Source organism: Mixophyes fleayi, chromosome 3 (genome assembly GCF_038048845.1).
Source record: "Mixophyes fleayi isolate aMixFle1 chromosome 3, aMixFle1.hap1, whole genome shotgun sequence".
NCBI lineage: Eukaryota > Metazoa > Chordata > Amphibia > Anura > Limnodynastidae > Mixophyes > Mixophyes fleayi.
The window spans coordinates 22,956,330-22,972,113 of record NC_134404.1 but is presented as its reverse complement, the minus strand read 5'-3'; the positions used below and the strand labels follow the sequence as shown (position 1 = coordinate 22,972,113).

The window sequence follows — 15,784 nt, the reverse complement described above, 5'->3', positions numbered from 1 at the left end:
TATAGAAAGTGCAAGGATTTACGAAATTCTATGTTCAGCATGTCTTCACCTCTTTTCCAAAAGCAGGTCATCAGGCTTCTAATTCGGGGGCCTCCTGAATGTGCTCAAACACTGAGATACATCCTCTCTTATGGATCACCTGTGGCGTGCAGACATGTTAATGTTTCTTTTTTTTAAAATGACCCATTGTCTCTGTCAGCCTTTCCTTTACAGTGCAACACTGAGCCATTCCATCATTGTTTTAAAATCCTTATCAATCAAGTTTTTTCCCATACATCTGTTATTTTGCTTGATTTCCTTGGCTCTCCCGGAGACATAACTTTCAGTTGCGAAAGTAACCATAAAAGATGCCGAGGATTGAACCCAGGGCCTCACACATGCGAAGCATGCGCTCTACCCCTGAGCTACATCCCCTTTTGTTTTTTGAGCAGGGAGTTCGGGTGATTGCATATTTACATGTTATTCCAGTGCCACTACTTTACCAGTCGTCTTAATTAATTCTAAGAGGATGGAACGATGAGCACCATTATACTCTGATGGTGAGTAGAGAAACTGTGGTTTCCGCAGGTGATCAGGATTGCAGTAGAGACGCAATTCAAACTTTGGATGTTTGTGAGCCTTCTTTATCAGCGATTGATTTTTTTATCAGAAACCCTAGCAGTTGTAATGGAAGGCATGGAAATTTTCACAGTTGATGGTCAGCAGAGTACTGTCCGATAGCCTGTAGTCTGCTAGGAAGTCATCCAGCTCTAAAAGATATTCAATGGTATGGAAGACTTTTGCAACCTGGTGTGTAGCATCCAAAGTGCATGTTGGAAACTTTTTGGCTAATAATATGGAAGAGTTCCTTTCGATGGGTTTTGAAAATCACCTGAGCCCTGAACGTTGAACATGCAATTTATCCATTCTTTATTGGGCATTATATCCTTTAATTGTCATATTATTTAGTGAGTCTAACGGTTGAATACGCCCAAATCATTGTAGAATCTCGCCTGTGCTTTAACATTCTTTCTTAGAGCTCTTTTGTGCCTATATTTGAACCTTTCCAATAAATCTCTCAAGTCTCTTAACTGGTGTATTGCCTTTTCCAATAATCCTAACATCTACAAGAAGAATTGGTGAAATACAGGTCCTGAGGACTTTGGAACCATACTTTACAGAGTTCCACAATGAATTGGCTCACTAGTTTGCTGACTATTTCCTTGTTTTTTAAGATAGTATATTCTTCTCACCTCAACCTGGACATCATTTTGCCTTCTTAATTTCCCTCTCCTAGGAATAATGGAAAAAAGGTAACTTGTATTTCAGAAGATGACAGTTAACCATCTTATAGAAAGTGCAAGGATTTACGAAATTCTATGTTCAGCATGTCTTCACCTCTTTTCTAAAAGCAGGTCATCAGGCTTCTAATTCGGGGCCTCCTGAATGTGCTCAAACACTGAGATACATCGTCTCTTATGGATCACCTGTGGCGTGCAGACATGTTAATGTTTCTTTTTTTTAAAATGACCCATTGTCTCTGTCAGCCTTTCCTTTACAGTGCAACACTGAGCCATTCCATCATTGTTTTAAAATCCTTATCAATCAAGTTTTTTCCCATACATCTGTTATTTTGCTTGATTTCCTTGGCTCTCCCGGAGACATAACTTTCAGTTGCGAAAGTAACCATAAAAGCTGGAGATGCCGGGGATTGAACCCGGGGCCTCATACATGCAAAGCATGCGCTCTACCACTGAGCTACATCCCCTTTTGTTTTTTAAGCAGGGAGTTTGGGTGATTGCATATTTACATGTTATTCCAGTGCCACTACTTTACCAGTCGTCTTAATTAAATCTAAGAGGATGGAACGATGAGCACCATTATACTCTGATGGTGAGTAGAGAAACTGTGGTTTCCGCAGGTGATCAGGATTGCATTAGAGACGCAATTCAAACTTTGGATGTTTGTGAGCCTTCTTTATCAGCGATTGATTTTTTTATCAGAAACCCTAGCAGTTGTAATGGAAGGCATGGAAATTTTCACAGTTGATGGTCAGCAGAGTACTGTCCGATAGCCTGTAGTCTGCTAGGAAGTCATCCAGCTCTAAAAGATATTCAATGGTATGGAAGACTTTTGCAACCTGGTGTGTAGCATCCAAAGTGCATGTTGGAAACTTTTTGGCTAATAATATGGAAGAGTTCCTTTCGATGGGTTTTGAAAATCACCTGAGCCCTGAACGTTGAACATGCAATTTATCCATTCTTTAAACACACTTGGGCATTGTATCCTTATATTGTCATATTATTTAGTGAGTCTAACGGTTGAATACGCCCAAATCATTGTAGAATCTCGCCTGTGCTTTAACATTCTTTCTTAGAGCTCTTTTGTGCCTATATTTGAACCTTTCCAATAAATCTCTCAAGTCTCTTAACTGGTGTATTGCCTTTTCCAATAATCCTAACATCTGCAAGAAGAATTGGTGAAATACAGGTCCTGAGGACTTTGGAACCATACTTTACAGAGTTCCACAATGAATTGGCTCACTAGTTTGCTGACTATTTCCTTGTTTTTTAAGATAATATATTCTTCTCACCTCAACCTGGACATCATTTTGCCTTCTTAATTTCCCTCTCCTAGGAATAATGGAAAAAAGGTAACTTGTATTTCAGAAGATGACAGTTAACCATCTTATAGAAAGTGCAAGGATTTACGAAATTCTATGTTCAGCATGTCTTCACCTCTTTTCTAAAAGCAGGTCATCAGGCTTCTAATTCGGGGCCTTCTGAATGTGCTCAAACACTGAGATACATCCTCTCTTATGGATTGTATTATAACTTTGCCCATTACAGAAGAGTGCTTTCATGGACATTGAAGTGATGTTACTATCTTTGCCAGTGTTTATATGCTACTGTGGCCCTAAATCTCACAAGTCACAACACAAAGCATCTGCATGAAAGTTTTTCAAAATAGGTAAAGGGTGGCGTGCAGACATGTTAATGTTTCTTTTTTTTAAAATGACCCATTGTCTCTGTCAGCCTTTCCTTTACAGTGCAACACTGAGCCATTCCATCATTGTTTTAAAATCCTTATTAATCAAGTTTTTTCCCATTCATCTGTTATTTTGCTTGATTTCCTTGGCTCTCCCGGAGACATAACTTTCAGTTGCGAAAGTAACCATAAAAGCTGGAGATGCCGGGGATTGAATCCGGGGCCTCATACATGCAAAGCATGCGCTCTACCACTGAGCTACATCCCCTTTTGTTTTTTGAGCAGGGAGTTTGGGTGATTGCATATTTACATGTTATTCCAGTGCCACTACTTTACCAGTCGTCTTAATTAAATCTAAGAGGATGGAACGATGAGCACCATTATACTCTGATGGTGAGTAGAGAAACTGTGGTTTCCGCAGGTGATCAGGATTGCAGTAGAGACGCAATTCAAACTTTGGATGTTTGTGAGCCTTCCTTATCAGCGATTGATTTTTTTATCAGAAACCCTAGCAGTTGTAATGGAAGGCATTGAAATTTTCACAGTTGATGGTCAGCAGAGTACTGTCCGATAGCCTGTAGTCTGCTAGGAAGTCATCCAGCTCTAAAAGATATTCAATGGTATGGAAGACTTTTGCAACCTGGTGTGTAGCATCCAAAGTGCATGTTGGAAACTTTTTGGCTAATAATATGGAAGAGTTCCTTTCGATGGGTTTTGAAAATCACCTGAGCCCTGAACGTTGAACATGCAATTTATCCATTCTTTATTGGGCATTATATCCTTTAATTGTCATATTATTTAGTGAGTCTAACGGTTGAATACGCCCAAATCATTGTAGAATCTCGCCTGTGCTTTAACATTCTTTCTTAGAGCTCTTTTGTGCCTATATTTGAACCTTTCCAGTAAATCTCTCAAGTCTCTTAACTGGTGTATTGCCTTTTCCAATAATCCTAACATCTACAAGAAGAATTGGTGAAATACAGGTCCTGAGGACTTTGGAACCATACTTTACAGAGTTCCACAATGAATTGGCTCACTAGTTTGCTGACTATTTCCTTGTTTTTTAAGATAGTATATTCTTCTCACCTCAACCTGGACATCATTTTGCCTTCTTAATTTCCCTCTCCTAGGAATAATGGAAAAAAGGTAACTTGTATTTCAGAAGATGACAGTTAACCATTTTATAGAAAGTGCAAGGATTTAGGAAATTCTATGTCCAGCATGTCTTCACCTCTTTTCCAAAAGCAGGTCATCAGGCTTCTAATTCGGGGCCTCCTGAATGTGCTCAAACACTGAGATACATCCTCTCTTATGGATTGTATTATAACTTTGCCCATTACAGAAGAGTGCTTTCATGGACATTGAAGTGATGTTACTATCTTTGCCAGTGTTTATATGCTACTGTGGCCCTAAATCTCACAAGTCACAACACAAAGCATCTGCATGAAAGTTTTTCAAAATAGGTAAAGGGTGGCGTGCAGACATGTTAATGTTTCTTTTTTTTAAAATGACCCATTGTCTCTGTCAGCCTTTCCTTTACAGTGCAACACTGAGCCATTCCATCATTGTTTTAAAATCCTTATTAATCAAGTTTTTTCCCATTCATCTGTTATTTTGCTTGATTTCCTTGGCTCTCCCGGAGACATAACTTTCAGTTGCGAAAGTAACCATAAAAGCTGGAGATGCCGGGGATTGAACCCGGGGCCTCATACATGCAAAGCATGCGCTCTACCACTGAGCTACATCCCCTTTTGTTTTTTGAGCAGGGAGTTCGGGTGATTGCATATTTACATGTTATTCCAGTGCCACTACTTTACCAGTCGTCTTAATTAAATCTAAGAGGATGGAACAATGAGCACCATTATACTCTGATGGTGAGTAGAGAAACTATGGTTTCCGCAGGTGATCAGGATTTCAGTAGAGACGCAATTCAAACTTTGGATGTTTGTGAGCCTTCCTTATCAGCGATTGATTTTTTTATCTGAAACCCTAGCAGTTGTAATGGAAGGCATTGAAATTTTCACAGTTGATGGTCAGCAGAGTACTGTCCGATAGCCTGTAGTCTGCTAGGAAGTCATCCAGCTCTAAAAGATATTCAATGGTATGGAAGACTTTTGCAACCTGGTGTGTAGCATCCAAAGTGCATGTTGGAAACTTTTTGGCTAATAATATGGAAGAGTTCCTTTCGATGGGTTTTGAAAATCACCTGAGCCCTGAACGTTGAACATGCAATTTATCCATTCTTTATTGGGCATTATATCCTTTAATTGTCATATTATTTAGTGAGTCTAACGGTTGAATACGCCCAAATCATTGTAGAATCTCGCCTGTGCTTTAACATTCTTTCTTAGAGCTCTTTTGTGCCTATATTTGAACCTTTCCAGTAAATCTCTCAAGTCTCTTAACTGGTGTATTGCCTTGTCCAATAATCCTAACATCTTCAAGAAGAATTGGTGAAATACAGGTCCTGAGGACTTTGGAACCATACTTTACAGAGTTCCACAATGAATTGGCTCACTAGTTTGTTGACTATTTCCTTGTTTTTTAAGATAGTATATTCTTCTCACCTCAACCTGGACATCATTTTGCCTTCTTAATTTCCCTCTCCTAGGAATAATGGAAAAAAGGTAACTTGTATTTCAGAAGATGACAGTTAACCATTTTATAGAAAGTGCAAGGATTTAGGAAATTCTATGTTCAGCATGTCTTCACCTCTTTTCCAAAAGCAGGTCATCCGGCTTCTAATTCGGGGCCTCCTGAATGTGCTCAAACACTGAGATACATCCTCTCTTATGGATTGTATTATAACTTTGCCCATTACAGAAGAGTGCTTTCATGGACATTGAAGTGATGTTACTATCTTTGCCAGTGTTTATATGCTACTGTGGCCCTAAATCTCACAAGTCACAACACAAAGCATCTGCATGAAAGTTTTTCAAAATAGGTAAAGGGTGGCGTGCAGACATGTTAATGTTTCTTTTTTTTAAAATGACCCATTGTCTCTGTCAGCCTTTCCTTTACAGTGCAACACTGAGCCATTCCATCATTGTTTTAAAATCCTTATTAATCAAGTTTTTTCCCATTCATCTGTTATTTTGCTTGATTTCCTTGGCTCTCCCGGAGACATAACTTTCAGTTGCGAAAGTAACCATAAAGGCTGGAGATGCCGGGGATTGAACCCGGGGCCTCATACACGCAAAGCATGCGCTCTACCACTGAGCTACATCCCCTTTTATTTTTTGAGCAGGGAGTTCGGGTGATTGCATATTTACATGTTATTCCAGTGCCACTACTTTACCAGTCGTCTTAATTAAATCTAAGAGGATGGAACGATGAGCACCATTATACTCTGATGGTGAGTAGAGAAACTGTGGTTTCCGCAGGTGATCAGGATTGCAGTAGAGACGCAATTCAAACTTTGGATGTTTGTGAGCCTTCCTTATCAGCGATTGATTTTTTTATCAGAAACCCTAACAGTTGTAATGGAAGGCATGGAAATTTTCACAGTTGATGGTCAGCAGAGTACTGTCCGATAGCCTGTAGTCTTCTAGGAAGTCATCCAGCTCTAAAAGATACTCAATGGTATGGAAGACTTTTTTAACCTGGGGTGTAGCATCCAAAGTGCATGTTGGAAACTTTTTGGCTAATAATATGGAAGAGTTCCTTTCGACAGGTTTTGAAAATCACCTGAGCCCTGAACGTTGAACATGCAATTTATCCATTCTTTAAGCACACTTGGGCATTGTATCCTTTAATTGTCATAATATTTAGTGAGTCTAACGGTTGAATACGCCCAAATCATTGTAGAATCTCGCCTGTGCTTTAACATTCTTTCTTAGAGCTCTTTCGTGCCTATATTTGAACCTTTCCAGTAAATCTCTCAAGTCTCTTAACTGGTGTATTGCCTTTTCCAATAATCCTAACATCTTCAAGAAGAATTAGTGAAATACAGGTCCTGAGTACTTTGGAACCATACTTTACAGAGTTCCATAATGAATTGGCTCACTAGTTTGCTGACTATTTCCTTGTTTTTTAAGATAGTATATTCTTCTCACCTCAACCTGGACATCATTTTGCCTTCTTAATTTCCCTCTCCTAGGAATAATGGAAAAAAGGTAGCTTGTCTTTCAGAAGATGCTTGTTAACCATTTTATAGAAAGTTCGAGGATTTAGGAAATTCTATGTCCAGCATGTCTTCACCTCTTTTCCAAAAGCAGGTCATCAGGCTTCTAATTCGGGGCCTCCTGAATGTGCTCAAACACTGAGATACATCCTCTCTTATGGATTGTATTATAACTTTGCCCATTACAGAAGAGTGCTTTCATGGACATTGAAGTGATGTTACTATCTTTGCCGGTGTTAATATGCTACCGTGGCCCTAAATCTCACAAGTCACAACACAAAGCATCTGCATGAAAGTTTTTCAAAATAGGTAAAGGGTGGCGTGCAGACATGTTAATGTTTCTTTTTTTTAAAATGACCCATTGTCTCTGTCAGCCTTTCCTTTACAGTGCAACACTGAGCCATTCCATCATTGTTTTAAAATCCTTATTAATCAAGTTTTTTCCCATTCATCTGTTATTTTGCTTGATTTCCTTGGCTCTCCCGGAGACATAACTTTCAGTTGCGAAAGTAACCATAAAAGCTGGAGATGCCGGGGATTGAACCCTGGACCTCATACATGCGAAGCATGCGCTCTACCACTGAGCTACATCCCCTTTTGTTTTTTGAGCAGGGAGTTCGGGTGATTGCATATTTACATGTTATTCCAGTGCCACTACTTTACCAGTCGTCTTAATTAAATCTAAGAGGATGGAACGATGAGCACCATTATACTCTGATGGTGAGTAGAGAAACTGTGGTTTCCGCAGGTGATCAGGATTGCAGTAGAGACGCAATTCAAACTTTGGATGTTTGTGAGCCTTCCTTATCAGCGATTGATTTTTTTATCAGAAACCCTAACAGTTGTAATGGAAGGCATGGAAATTTTCACAGTTGATGGTCTGCAGAGTACTGTCCGATAGCCTGTAGTCTTCTAGGAAGTCATCCAGCTCTAAAAGATACTCAATGGTATGGAAGACTTTTTTAACCTGGTGTGTAGCATCCAAAGTGCATGTTGGAAACTTTTTGGCTAATAATATGAAAGAGTTCCTTTCGACAGGTTTTGAAAATCACCTGAGCCCTGAACGTTGAACATGCAATTTATCCATTCTTTAAGCACACTTGGGCATTATATCCTTTAATTGTCATAATATTTAGTGAGTCTAACGGTTGAATACGCCCAAATCATTGTAGAATCTAGCCTGTGCTTTAACATTCTTTCTTAGAGCTCTTTCGTGCCTATATTTGAACCTTTCCAGTAAATCTCTCAAGTCTCTTAACTGGTGTATTGCCTTTTCCAATAATCCTAACATCTACAAGAAGAATTGGTGAAATACAGGTCCTGAGGACTTTGGAACCATACTTTACAGAGTTCCACAATGAATTGGCTCACTAGTTTGCTGACTATTTCCTTGTTTTTTAAGATAATATATTCTTCTCACCTCAACCTGGACATCATTTTGCCTTCTTAATTTCCCTCTCCTAGGAATAATGGAAAAAAGGTAACTTGTATTTCAGAAGATGACAGTTAACTATTTTATAGAAAGTGCAAGGATTTACGAAATTCTATGTTCAGCATGTCTTCACCTCTTTTCCAAAAGCAGGTCATCAGGCTTCTAATTCGGGGCCTCCTGAATGTGCTCAAACACTGAGATACATCCTCTCTTATGGATTGTATTATAACTTTGCCCATTACAGAAGAGTGCTTTCATGGACATTGAAGTGATGTTACTATCTTTGCCGGTGTTAATATGCTACCGTGGCCCTAAATCTCACAAGTCACAACACAAAGCATCTGCATGAAAGTTTTTCAAAATAGGTAAAGGGTGGCGTGCAGACATGTTAATGTTTCTTTTTTTTAAAATGACCCATTGTCTCTGTCAGCCTTTCCTTTACAGTGCAACACTGAGCCATTCCATCATTGTTTTAAAATCCTTATTAATCAAGTTTTTTCCCATTCATCTGTTATTTTGCTTGATTTCCTTGGCTCTCCCGGAGACATAACTTTCAGTTGCAAAAGTAACCATAAAAGCTGGAGATGCCGGGGATTGAAGCTGGGGCCTCATACATGCAAAGCATGCGCTCTACCACTGAGCTACATCCCCTTTTGTTTTTTGAGCAGGGAGTTCGGGTGATTGCATATTTACATGTTATTCCAGTGCCACTACTTTACCAGTCGTCTTAATTAAATCTAAGAGGATGGAACGATGAGCACCATTATACTCTGATGGTGAGTAGAGAAACTGTGGTTTCCGCAGGTGATCAGGATTGCAGTAGAGACGCAATTCAAACTTTGGATGTTTGTGAGCCTTCTTTATCAGCGATTGATTTTTTTATCAGAAACCCTAGCAGTTGTAATGGAAGGCATGGAAATTTTCACAGTTGATGGTCAGCAGAGTACTGTCCGATAGCCTGTAGTCTGCTAGGAAGTCATCCAACTCTAAAAGATATTCAATGGTATGGAAGATTTTTGCAACCTGGTGTGTAGCATCCAAAGTGCATGTTGGAAACTTTTTGGCTAATAATATGGAAGAGTTCCTTTCGATGGGTTTTGAAAATCACCTGAGCCCTGAACGTTGAACATGCAATTTATCCATTCTTTATTGGGCATTATATCCTTTAATTGTCATATTATTTAGTGAGTCTAACGGTTGAATACGCCCAAATCATTGTAGAATCTCGCCTGTGCTTTAACATTCTTTCTTAGAGCTCTTTTGTGCCTATATTTGAACCTTTCCAATAAATCTCTCAAGTCTCTTAACTGGTGTATTGCCTTTTCCAATAATCCTAACATCTACAAGAAGAATTGGTGAAATACAGGTCCTGAGGACTTTGGAACCATACTTTACAGAGTTCCACAATGAATTGGCTCACTAGTTTGCTGACTATTTCCTTGTTTTTTAAGATAGTATATTCTTCTCACCTCAACCTGGACATCATTTTGCCTTCTTAATTTCCCTCTCCTAGGAATAATGGAAAAAAGGTAACTTGTATTTCAGAAGATGACAGTTAACCATTTTATAGAAAGTACAAGGATTTAGGAAATTCTATGTTCAGCATGTCTTCACCTCTTTTCCAAAAGCAGGTCATCAGGCTTCTAATTCGGGGCCTCCTGAATGTGCTCAAACACTGAGATACATCCTCTCTTATGGATTGTATTATAACTTTGCCCATTACAGAAGAGTGCTTTCATGGACATTGAAGTGATGTTACTATCTTTGCCAGTGTTAATATGCTACCGTGGCCCTAAATCTCACAAGTCACAACACAAAGCATCTGCATGAAAGTTTTTCAAAATAGGTAAAGGGTGGCGTGCAGACATGTTATTGTTTCTTTTTTTTAAAATGACTCATTGCCTCTGTCAGCCTTTCCTTTACAGTGCAACACTGAGCCATTCCATCATTGTTTTAAAATTCTTATTAATCAAGTTTTTTCCCATTCATCTGTTATTTTGCTTGATTTCCTTGGCTCTCCCGGAGACATAACTTTCAGTTGCGAAAGTAACCATAAAAGCTGGAGATGCCGGGGATTGAACCCGGGGCCTCATACATGCGAAGCATGCGCTCTACCACTGAGCTACATCCCCTTTTGTTTTTTGAGCAAGGAGTTCGGATGATTGCATATTTACATGTTATTCCAGTGCCACTACTTTACCAGTCATCTTAATTAAATCTAAGAGGATGGAACAATGAGCACCATTATACTCTGATGGTGAGTAGAGAAACTGTGGTTTCCGCAGGTGATCAGGATTGCAGTAGAGACGCATTTCAAACTTTGGATGTTTGTGAGCCTTCCTTATCAGCGATTGATTTTTTTATCAGAAACCCTAGCAGTTGTAATGGAAGGCATGGAAATTTTCACAGTTGATGGTCAGCAGAGTACTGTCCGATAGCCTGTAGTCTGCTAGGAAGTCATCCAGCTCTAAAAGATATTCAATGGTATGGAAGACTTTTGCAACCTGGTGTGTAGTATCCAAAGTGCATGTTGGAAACTTTTTGGCTAATAATATGGAAGAGTTCCTTTCGATGGGTTTTAAAAAACTCCTGAGCGCTGAACGTTGAACATGCAATTTATCCATACTTTATTGGGCATTATATCCTTTAATTGTCATATTATTTAGTGAGTCTAACGGTTGAATACGCCCAAATCATTGTAGAATCTCGCCTGTGCTTTAACATTCTTTCTTAGAGCTCTTTTGTGCCTATATTTGAACCTTTCCAATAAATCTCTCAAGTCTCTTAACTGGTGTATTGCCTTTTCCAATAATCCTAACATCTACTAGAAGAATTGGTGAAATACAGGTCCTGAGGACTTTGGAACCATACTTTACAGAGTTCCACAATGAATTGGCTCACTAGTTTGCTGACTATTTCCTTGTTTTTTAAGATAGTATATTCTTCTCACCTCAACCTGGACATCATTTTGCCTTCTTAATTTCCCTCTCCTAGGAATAATGGAAAAAAGGTAACTTGTATTTCAGAAGATGACAGTTAACCATTTTATAGAAAGTACAAGGATTTAGGAAATTCTATGTTCAGCATGTCTTCACCTCTTTTCCAAAAGCAGGTCATCAGGCTTCTAATTCGGGGCCTCCTGAATGTGCTCAAACACTGAGATACATCCTCTCTTATGGATTGTATTATAACTTTGCCCATTACAGAAGAGTGCTTTCATGGACATTGAAGTGATGTTACTATCTTTGCCAGTGTTAATATGCTACCGTGGCCCTAAATCTCACAAGTCACAACACAAAGCATCTGCATGAAAGTTTTTCAAAATAGGTAAAGGGTGGCGTGCAGACATGTTAATGTTTCTTTTTTTTAAAATGACTCATTGCCTCTGTCAGCCTTTCAGGATTGCAGTAGAGACGCAATTCAAACTTTGGATGTTTGTGAGCCTTCCTTATCAGCGATTGATTTTTTTATCAGAAACCCTAGCAGTTGTAATGGAAGGCATGGAAATTTTCACAGTTGATGGTCAGCAGAGTACTGTCCGATAGCCTGTAGTCTGCTAGGAAGTCATCCAACTCTAAAAGATATTCAATGGTATGGAAGATTTTTGCAACCTGGTGTGTAGCATCCAAAGTGCATGTTGGAAACTTTTTGGCTAATAATATGGAAGAGTTCCTTTCGATGGGTTTTGAAAATCACCTGAGCCCTGAACGTTGAACATGCAATTTATCCATTCTTTAAGCACACTTGGGCATTGTATCCTTTAATTGTCATAATATTTAGTGAGTGTTCTTTAAGCACACTTGGGCATTGTATCCTTTAATTGTCATAATATTTAGTGAGTCTAACGGTTGAATACGCCCAAATCATTGTAGAATCTCGCCTGTGCTTTAACATTCTTTCTTAGAGCTCTTTCGTGCCTATATTTGAACCTTTCCAGTAAATCTCTCAAGTCTCTTAACTGATGTATTGCCTTTTCCAATAATCCTAACATCTTCAAGAAGAATTAGTGAAATACAGGTCCTGAGGACTTGGGAACCATACTTTACAGAGTTCCATAATGAATTGGCTCACTAGTTTGCTGACTATTTCCTTGTTTTTTAAGATAGTATATTCTTCTCACCTCAACCTGGACATCATTTTGCCTTCTTAATTTCCCTCTCCTAGGAATAATGGAAAAAAGGTAGCTTGTCTTTCAGAAGATGATTGTTAACCATTTTATAGAAAGTGCGAGGATTTAGGAAATTCTATGTTCAGCATGTCTTCACCTCTTTTCCAAAAGCAGGTCATCAGGCTTCTAATTCGGGGCCTCCTGAATGTGCTCAAACACTGAGATACATCCTCTCTTATGGATTGTATTATAACTTTGCCCATTACAGAAGAGTGCTTTCATGGACATTGAAGTGATGTTACTATCTTTGCCAGTGTTTATATGCTACTGTGGCCCTAAATCTCACAAGTCACAACACAAAGCATCTGCATGAAAGTTTTTCAAAATAGGTAAAGGGTGGCGTGCAGACATGTTAATGTTTCTTTTTTTTAAAATGACCCATTGTCTCTGTCAGCCTTTCCTTTACAGTGCAACACTGAGCCATTCCATCATTGTTTTAAAATCCTTATTAATCAAGTTTTTTCCGATTCATCTGTTATTTTGCTTGATTTCCTTGGCTCTCCCGGAGACATAACTTTCAGTTGCGAAAGTAACCATAAAAGCTGGAGATGCCGGGGATTGAATCCGGGGCCTCATACATGCAAAGCATGCGCTCTACCACTGAGCTACATCCCCTTTTGTTTTTTTGAGCAGGGAGTTTGGGTGATTGCATATTTACATGTTATTCCAGTGCCACTACTTTACCAGTCGTCTTAATTAAATCTAAGAGGATGGAACGATGAGCACCATTATACTCTGATGGTGAGTAGAGAAACTGTGGTTTCCGCAGGTGATCAGGATTGCAGTAGAGACGCAATTCAAACTTTGGATGTTTGTGAGCCTTCCTTATCAGCGATTGATTTTTTTTATCAGAAACCCTAGCAGTTGTAATGGAAGGCATGGAAATTTTCACAGTTGATGGTCAGCAGAGTACTGTCCGATAGCCTGTAGTCTGCTAGGAAGTCATCCAGCTCTAAAAGATATTCAATGGTATGGAAGACTTTTTTAACCTGGTGTGTAGCATCCAAAGTGCATGTTGGAAACTTTTTGGCTAATAATATGGAAGAGTTCCTTTCGACAGGTTTTGAAAATCACCTGAGCCCTGAACATTGAACATGCAATTTATCCATTCTTTAAGCACACTTGGGCATTGTATCCTTTAATTGTCATAATATTTAGTGAGTCTAACGGTTGAATACGCCCAAATCATTGTAGAATCTCGCCTGTGCTTTAACATTCTTTCTTAGAGCTCTTTCGTGCCTATATTTGAACCTTTCCAGTAAATCTCTCAAGTCTCTTAACTGATGTATTGCCTTTTCCAATAATCCTAACATCTTCAAGAAGAATTAGTGAAATACAGGTCCTGAGGACTTGGGAACCATACTTTACAGAGTTCCATAATGAATTGGCTCACTAGTTTGCTGACTATTTCCTTGTTTTTTAAGATAGTATATTCTTCTCACCTCAACCTGGACATCATTTTGCCTTCTTAATTTCCCTCTCCTAGGAATAATGGAAAAAAGGTAGCTTGTCTTTCAGAAGATGATTGTTAACCATTTTATAGAAAGTGCGAGGATTTAGGAAATTCTATGTTCAGCATGTCTTCACCTCTTTTCCAAAAGCAGGTCATCAGGCTTCTAATTCGGGGCCTCATGAATGTGCTCAAACACTGAGATACATCCTCTCTTATGGATTGTATTATAACTTTGCCCATTACAGAAGAGTGCTTTCATGGACATTGAAGTGATGTTACTATCTTTGCCAGTGTTTATATGCTACTGTGGCCCTAAATCTCACAAGTCACAACACAAAGCATCTGCATGAAAGTTTTTCAAAATAGGTAAAGGGTGGCATGCAGACATGTTAATGTTTCTTTTTTTTAAAATGACCCATTGTCTCTGTCAGCCTTTCCTTTACAGTGCAACACTGAGCAATTCCATTATTGTTTTAAAATCCTTATTAATCAAGTTTTTTCCGATTCATCTGTTATTTTGCTTGATTTCCTTGCCTCTCCCGGAGACATAACTTTCAGTTGCGAAAGTAACCATAAAAGCTGGAGATGCCGGGGATTGAACCCGGGGCCTCATACATGCAAAGCATGCGCTCTACCACTGAGCTACATCCCCTTTTGTTTTTTGAGCAGGGAGTTTGGGTGATTGCATATTTACATGTTATTCCAGTGCCACTACTTTACCAGTCGTCTTAATTAAATCTAAGAGGATGGAACGATGAGCACCATTATACTCTAATGGTGAGTAGAGAAACTGTGGTTTCCGCAGGTGATCAGGATTGCAGTAGAGACGCAATTCAAACTTTGGATGTTTGTGAGCCTTCCTTATCAGCGATTGATTTTTTTATCAGAAACCCTAGCAGTTGTAATGGAAGGCATGGAAATTTTCACAGTTGATGGTCAGCAGAGTACTGTCCGATAGCCTGTAGTCTTCTAGGAAGTCATCCAGCTTTAAAAGATACTCAATGGTATGGAAGACTTTTTTAACCTGGTGTGTAGCATCCAAAGTGCATGTTGGAAACTTTTTGGCTAATAATATGGAAGAGTTCCTTTCGACAGGTTTTGAAAATCACCTGAGCCCTGAACGTTGAACATGCAATTTATCCATTCTTTAAGCACACTTGGGCATTGTATCCTTTAATTGTCATAATATTTAGTGAGTGTTCTTTAAGCACACTTGGGCATTGTATCCTTTAATTGTCATAATATTTAGTGAGTCTAACGGTTGAATACGCCCAAATCATTGTAGAATCTCGCCTGTGCTTTAACATTCTTTCTTAGAGCTCTTTCGTGCCTATATTTGAACCTTTCCAGTAAATCTCTCAAGTCTCTTAACTGATGTATTGCCTTTTCCAATAATCCTAACATCTTCAAGAAGAATTAGTGAAATACAGGTCCTGAGGACTTGGGAACCATACTTTACAGAGTTCCATAATGAATTGGCTCACTAGTTTGCTGACTATTTCCTTGTTTTTTAAGATAGTATATTCTTCTCACCTCAACCTGGACATCATTTTGCCTTCTTAATTTCCCTCTCCTAGGAATAATGGAAAAAAGGTAGCTTGTCTTTCAGAAGATGATTGTTAACCATTTTATAGAAAGTGC

At 38.9% G+C, this 15,784-nt stretch overlaps 9 non-coding genes across 9 annotated transcripts; all 9 read right to left on the bottom strand.

Moving 5' to 3' along the window:
* Positions 1–1,675: 1,675 nt before the first annotated feature.
* TRNAA-UGC (transfer RNA alanine (anticodon UGC)) lies at positions 1,676–1,747 on the bottom strand. The gene has a single exon. It is a non-coding gene; the product is annotated as a tRNA-Ala (tRNA).
* A 1,416-nt stretch (positions 1,748–3,163) lies between these two features.
* TRNAA-UGC (transfer RNA alanine (anticodon UGC)) lies at positions 3,164–3,235 on the bottom strand. The gene has a single exon. It is a non-coding gene; the product is annotated as a tRNA-Ala (tRNA).
* Positions 3,236–4,644: 1,409 nt separating this feature from the next.
* On the bottom strand, positions 4,645–4,716 carry TRNAA-UGC (transfer RNA alanine (anticodon UGC)). Its single transcript has one exon. It is a non-coding gene; the product is annotated as a tRNA-Ala (tRNA).
* A 1,409-nt stretch (positions 4,717–6,125) lies between these two features.
* TRNAA-UGC (transfer RNA alanine (anticodon UGC)) lies at positions 6,126–6,197 on the bottom strand. The gene has a single exon. It is a non-coding gene; the product is annotated as a tRNA-Ala (tRNA).
* A 1,416-nt stretch (positions 6,198–7,613) lies between these two features.
* TRNAA-CGC (transfer RNA alanine (anticodon CGC)) lies at positions 7,614–7,685 on the bottom strand. Its single transcript has one exon. It is a non-coding gene; the product is annotated as a tRNA-Ala (tRNA).
* A 1,416-nt stretch (positions 7,686–9,101) lies between these two features.
* TRNAA-UGC (transfer RNA alanine (anticodon UGC)) lies at positions 9,102–9,173 on the bottom strand. Its single transcript has one exon. It is a non-coding gene; the product is annotated as a tRNA-Ala (tRNA).
* A 1,409-nt stretch (positions 9,174–10,582) lies between these two features.
* On the bottom strand, positions 10,583–10,654 carry TRNAA-CGC (transfer RNA alanine (anticodon CGC)). Its single transcript has one exon. It is a non-coding gene; the product is annotated as a tRNA-Ala (tRNA).
* A 2,579-nt stretch (positions 10,655–13,233) lies between these two features.
* TRNAA-UGC (transfer RNA alanine (anticodon UGC)) lies at positions 13,234–13,305 on the bottom strand. Its single transcript has one exon. It is a non-coding gene; the product is annotated as a tRNA-Ala (tRNA).
* Positions 13,306–14,723: 1,418 nt separating this feature from the next.
* Positions 14,724–14,795, bottom strand: TRNAA-UGC (transfer RNA alanine (anticodon UGC)). The gene has a single exon. It is a non-coding gene; the product is annotated as a tRNA-Ala (tRNA).
* Positions 14,796–15,784: the final 989 nt, after the last annotated feature.